At 34.3% G+C, this 5,000-nt stretch overlaps 2 pseudogenes; both read left to right on the forward strand.

Moving 5' to 3' along the window:
* The window catches only part of LOC125368784, a 4,434-nt pseudogene extending 2,791 nt beyond the window's left edge, over positions 1-1,643 (forward strand).
* Positions 1,644-2,633: 990 nt separating this feature from the next.
* Positions 2,634-3,563, forward strand: LOC125368764 (annotated as a pseudogene).
* The last annotated feature ends 1,437 nt before the right edge of the window (positions 3,564-5,000 follow it).

The following is a 5,000-nucleotide window of genomic DNA, read 5'->3' on the forward strand; positions in this document are numbered from 1 at the left end:
TTTATCCCATCTATTTCAAGACAAGGATTCAACAATCACTTAAACAAAATCAAGGAACTATTAGTACGTTGTTGAATAGAAATAAGGAATGTCAATCTTTGATAATTTTGTCATCATCTAATTGTTTTCGAATGGATCCCTTCAACGATGTAAAACATCACAATGTAATAAAAGAATCAATTAAAAGAGATCCTATAATTCCAATTAGAAATTCGTTGGGCCCTTTAGGAACAGCCCTTCAAATTGCGAATTTGTATTTATTTTACCATTTAAATTTAATAACTCATAATCGGATCTCAGTAACTAAATATTTGAAACTTGACAATTTAAAACAGACTTTTCGAGTACTTAAATATTATTTAATGGACGAAAACGGGAGAGTTGTTAATCCCGATCCATGCAGTAACAGTGTTTTGAATCCATTCAATTTGAATTGGTATTTTCTCCATCATAATTATCATCATAATTATTGTCATAATTATTGTGAAGAAAGCTTCACAATAATTAGCCTGGGACAGTTTATTTGCGAAAATGTCTGTATGGCCAAAAACGGACCACATCTAAAATCGGGTCAAGTTATAATTATTCACATTGGCTCTGTAGTAATAAGATCCGCTAAGTTTTATTTGGCCACTCCGGGAGCAACCGTTCATGGCCATTATGGAGAAATCCTTTACGAAGGAGATACATTAGTTACATTTATATATGAAAAGTCGAGATCTGGTGATATAACGCAGGGTCTTCCAAAAGTAGAACAAGTGTTAGAAGTGCGTTCAATTGATTCAATATCGATAAACCTAGAAAAGAGAGTTGGGGTTGAACGAATGTATACCAAGAATTCTTGGAATTCCTTGGGGATTCTTGATTGGTACTGAGCTAACTATAGTGCAAAGTCGCATCTCTTTGGTTAATAAGATCCAAAGGGTTTATCGATCCCAAGGGGTGCAGATCCATAATAGGCATATAGAAATTATTGTACGTCAAATAACATCAAAAGTATTGGTTTCAGAAGACGGAATGTCTAATGTTTTTTCACCCGGAGAACTAATTGGATTGTTGCGAGCGGAACGAACGGGACGTGCTTTGGAAGAAGCCATCTGTTACCGAGCCATATTATTGGGAATAACGAGAGCATCCCTGAATACTCAAAGTTTCATATCCGAGGCCAGTTTTCAAGAAACTGCTCGTGTTTTAGCAAAAGCCGCTCTCCGCGGTCGTATCGATTGGTTGAAAGGCCTGAAAGAAAACGTTGTTCTAGGCGGTATGATACCCGTTGGTACCGGATTCAAAGGATTAGTACAAGGTTCAAGGCAATATAAGAACATTCCTTTGAAAACCAAAAAGAATAATTTATTCGGGGGGGAATTTAGAGATAGAGATATTTTATTCCACCACAGAGAGTTATTTTATTCTTGCATTTCAAAAAATTTCTACGATACATCAGAACAATCATTTATAGGATTTAATGATTCCTAAGAGCGGATTCATCCTTTTTTTTAATTAACGCGGTCCTGTGATTTGTTACATGTGATTCGTTAATAGTAAAGAAATAAAGAAATTAAGGAATAGAAAGAAATTAATCGCTTGGATCGTATATCAACGTCCAATCTCCGGGAAAAGAGAAGGTTCCATCGGAACAATTATTTATTTCAAGGTACTTGTCTCTCTTTTTCTCTTGAAAAGAAAAAAAAAGAGAGAGAGGAAGTGGGAGAAATGATAAGAAGATATTGGAACATTAATTTGGAAGAGATGATGAAAGCAGGAGTTCATTTTGGTCATGGTACTAGAAAATGGAATCCGAGAATGGCACCTTATATCTCTGCAAAGCGTAAGGGTATTCATATTACAAATCTTACTAGAACTGCTCGTTTTTATCAGAAGCTTGTGATTTAGTTTTGATGCAGCAAGTAGGAGAAAACAATTTTAATTGTTGGTACCAAAAATAAAGCGGCGGATTCAGTAGCACGAGCTGCAATAAGGGCTCGGTGTCATTATGTTAATAAAAATGGCTCGGCGGTATTTTAACGAATTGGTCCACTACAGAAACTAGACTTCAAAAGTTCAGGGACTTGAGAATGGAACAAAGATAGGTAGACTCAACCGTCTTCCGAAAGGAGATGCGGCTCGGTTGAAGAGACAGTTAGCTCACTTGCAAACATATCTGGGTGGGATTAAATATATGACGGGGTTACCCGATATTGTAATAATCGTTGATCAGCAAGAAGACTATACGGCTCTTCGGGAATGTATCACTTTGGGAATCCCAACGATTTGTTTAATTGATACAAACTGTGACCCGGATCTCGCAGATATTTCGATTCCAGCGAATGATGACGCTATAGCTTCAATCCGACTAATTCTTAATAAATTAGTATTTGCAATTTGTGAGGGCCGTTCTAGCTATATACGAAATCCCTGATTAATAATAAGATAGAGTAATAATAAGATAAATTAATTATTTTGTGAATTCCATAGCATATATTTATGGAATCGGTTACTATTTCTGAATCGTACAAAAGAGATAAAAATAACTGGGTATATTATGTGATTTGTCGGTATCTAAAATATACAATTTAAATTGAAAATATACAATTTTAGCGGGCAAGTCAAAAAAAAGATGGTTGAATCAAAATAATTCCTTTTAAAGTTTTCTTTTTCAGAGGGCAATATGAATGTTCATGTTCTATCATGTTCCATCAACACACTAAAAGGGTTATATGATATATCCGGTGTGGAAGTAGGCCAGCATTTCTATTGGAAAATAGGAGGTTTCCAAGTCCATGCCCAAGTACTTATTACTTCTTGGGTTGTAATTGCTATCTTATTAGGTTCCGCCATTGTAGCTGTTCGGAACCTACAAACCATTCCGACTGGCGGTCAGAATTTCTTCGAATATGTTCTTGAATTCATTCGAGATGTGAGCAAAACTCAGATTGAGAGGAATACGGTCCATGGGTCCCCTTTATTGGAACTATGTTTCTATTTATTTTGTTTCTAATTGGGCGGGGCGCTTTACCTTGGAAGATCATAGAATTACCTCATGGGGAGTTAGCCGCACCTACGAATGATATAAATACTACCGTTGCTTTAGCTTTACTTACGTCAATAGCATATTTTTATGCGGGCCTTAGCAAAAAGGATTAGGTTATTTCGGTAAATACATTCAACCAACTCCAATCCTTTTACCCATTAACATTTTAGAAGATTTCACAAAACCTTTATCGCTTAGCTTTCGACTTTTCGGAAATATATTAGCGGATGAATTAGTAGTTGTTGTTCTTGTTTCTTTAGTACCTTTAGTGGTTCCTATACCTGTCATGTTCCTTGGATTATTTACAAGTGGTATTCAAGCTCTTATTTTTGCAACTTTAGCTGCGGCTTATATAGGCGAATCCATGGAAGGGCATCATTGACTAATTTTCAAAATAGTCTTTTTTTAGCTTTTAGTGTAAGGCAATCTATGCCTTGTTCAAGATAATCTACTTACACTTAGTGAACATAAATATACACACATAAATCGACAAAAATCAAAAGGTCTATACAATCTAAAGGAATAGTAAAAACTAAAGGAAAAAAAGATTACGATATTAAATTAATTGTAAAAAAAAGGAAAGAGATCTAAAGGATCTTTGACCAAAGGAAACTATTAATAAATAAGAAATTACATGAACTTAGATCAACCAAAACTTCTATGCAATGATTCAGACTCATGAATTCTTCCATTTAGATTGATTGTATCCGTGTGGGATAAATGATAAGGAAGAGAAGAATTTACGAAAATGAGATTAAGAAAAACGAAATGGGTTGTTTGGGAGAGTGGAATCAAACTAGGTGTATGTAATATATATATTGGCTATAAGCCCATTTTCTTTTGTGAATGTTTCAAAAATGATTTTAGAATCCGATTGAATCTAAGATATGAATAGTTGGTTTACGTTATGTAAGAAGGACGTGTATATGGAATATTAAGTATTAACTAGTTATCTATGAGTTAAAAGATATATCTAATCTGCCCTACTACGGGAGATTTAGATAGAGATTCCAAGAAAAGTCCTTCCTTTTTTTTCGTTTGTAACTGTGAATTGAATATTGAATAAAGAGATTAAATCAAGAAAAGAATGAAAAGTTCGAATTCAAAGAATGATTCGGAACAAAGAAAGAAATGGAAAAACAAAAAAGTTGTATGAATTCACAAAAACTTTGTGGATAGGAACTAAAAAATAGATATCGAAGTAGTTCTGATGATTCAATAATATTATTACTTCAATTCGGAGTTCTTAGTTACTTCGACTGGATGAAAATCTTATTGATGGAATGAATAATTAAGTCATAATTTATTGATTGATTGTATCATTAACCATTTCTTTAATTTTATTTTTGTGCGAGGAACTTATCATGAATCCATTGATTTCGCCGCTTCCGTTATTGCTGCGGGTTTGGCCGTTGGGCTTGCTTCTATTGGACCTGGGGTTGGTCAAGGTACTGCCGCGGGCCAAGCTGTAGAGGGTATCGCAAGACAACCTGAGGCGGAGGGAAAAATACGAGGTACTTTATTGCTTAGTCTGGCTTTTATGGAAGCTTTAACAATTTATGGACTAGTTGTAGCATTAGCACTTTTATTTGCGAATCCTTTTGTTTAATCTTATAAAAATACGTATTTTTTATTGTCTTGGGCTTGCTGGTTGTTTTTCGAATTATATCAAGATCTCATTCCTACAATTACTTATTTATTTTTATTGGGACAATAACCCACGGAAGGACTGATTTGAGGACGAGAAATTAGTATACTAACTCGCTTTCTTCCTTCCCCCCCCCCTAGTACAATCGAAACCTTTTTAAGGAAATGCTGCAACAGGATATAATATATTATTTTGTTTTGTTTTGCAATTGACACGAGACCTGGTACCAAATTCTAAACTGAATTTTACTAAGAACAATACTTATTAGAGATTTCAAATAAAATAAATATAAATAATAGAAATTCTATAATCTATAAATAT

The sequence above is a fragment of the Ricinus communis genome, unplaced genomic scaffold, assembly GCF_019578655.1.
Source record: "Ricinus communis isolate WT05 ecotype wild-type unplaced genomic scaffold, ASM1957865v1 Ctg18, whole genome shotgun sequence".
Taxonomy (NCBI): domain Eukaryota; kingdom Viridiplantae; phylum Streptophyta; class Magnoliopsida; order Malpighiales; family Euphorbiaceae; genus Ricinus; species Ricinus communis.